The sequence below is a fragment of the Cebus imitator genome, unplaced genomic scaffold, assembly GCF_001604975.1.
Source record: "Cebus imitator isolate Cc_AM_T3 unplaced genomic scaffold, Cebus_imitator-1.0 Scaffold102, whole genome shotgun sequence".
Classification (NCBI taxonomy): Eukaryota; Metazoa; Chordata; class Mammalia; order Primates; family Cebidae; genus Cebus; species Cebus imitator.
The window spans coordinates 3,271,955-3,273,325 of NW_016107417.1; positions in this window are offsets into that span (position 1 = coordinate 3,271,955).

The window sequence follows — 1,371 nt, forward strand, 5'->3', positions numbered from 1 at the left end:
GGCTCACCGCATCCTCCGCCTCCTGGGTTCAGGCAATTCTCCTGCCTCAGCCTCCTGAGTACCTGGGACTACAGGCACGCGCCACCATGCCCAGCTGATTTTTTTTGGTAGTTTTAGTAGAGATGGGGTTTCACCGTGTTGACCAGGATGGTCTCGATCTCTTGACCTCGTGATCCACCCGCCTCGGCCTCCCAAAGTGCTGGGATTACAGGCGTGAGCCACCGCGCCCAGCCCTTCCTTGTACTTTAACCAAGGTGTTTATATTAGTATTTTTCTAAGTCCTTTCACAAGCAACTTCCTGTCCCTTCCCTATTTGGAATTCCTCTTTTCCTTCTGTTCTCCATTGCTTTTACCTGTTTAGAAAAGTTTTAAGTTGTTAGCCAATCAGGTGTTAGTTTAGATTGTGAGGTCTGGCTCCAATCAACAGAGATCAGACACAGGAGTAAGGACGACCCCAAATGCGTAAAGGATAAATATGTCTGCTTTTCCTTTGTTAGTTGTACTCTTGGGGCAAGATGGCTAATGGGAGCACCCTTTCTGCAGAAGGTAAAATTGCCTTGTTGGGAGAGCTTTGTCTCAGTGCTGCTTTTTCTTTGCAGCACTGAGCATCTGTTTCCAACAACCCTGTTGCTACGAAATTAAAAAAAAATAGCCAAGCATGGTGGCACACACCTGGAGAAGACTTTTGGGGAAATGAACCGTATCCAAGTTCTGCAAAGTGGTATTGCTAGGAATCCAAACAGTGCACAAAGGTCTCCATCCATTGTGGAAGTCTGTTTTCATCGTTTTTTCATCAACTATTTAACAAGTAGCTTCTGCAAGGCCTATGAGAGGCTGGTGGAGCTACAGAGGTAGGCAAAGAATGCCTGCTATGGGGACATTTCCCTGTCAAAGAGGTAAGACACATACACGGGGGAAACAGCTTTAATGCTATAAGGCAGAAGAGCATTTACTCTTTCCAGGTGAGTGGAATAGAATGAGTTCTCTAAGTTTCTCAAGGGCAAGTGCGGCTATTCCAGGGACAACCCTTTGGCAGAGATATAACCCTAAACCTGCAAAGACAGAACATTCTCAGGTGGAACAAGAATAAACAGTGATATGGTCTGACTCTGTGTCCCCACCCAAATCTGGTGTTGAATTGTAATCCCCAGTATTGGAGGCAGGACCTAGTGGGAGGTGATTGGATAGCGGAGGTGGCTTCTAATTGTTTAGCACCGTCGTCCTAGTGCTGTCTCATGATAAGAGTTCTCACAAGATCTGTTTGTTGTAAAGTGTGTGGCACTGAGAGGGAGACCCCCTCCCCTTTTCCTGCTGTTTGGCCTTTACCTCCTCCTCCCCTTTGGATGGGAAGGCAGGTTAAAAAAAAAAAAA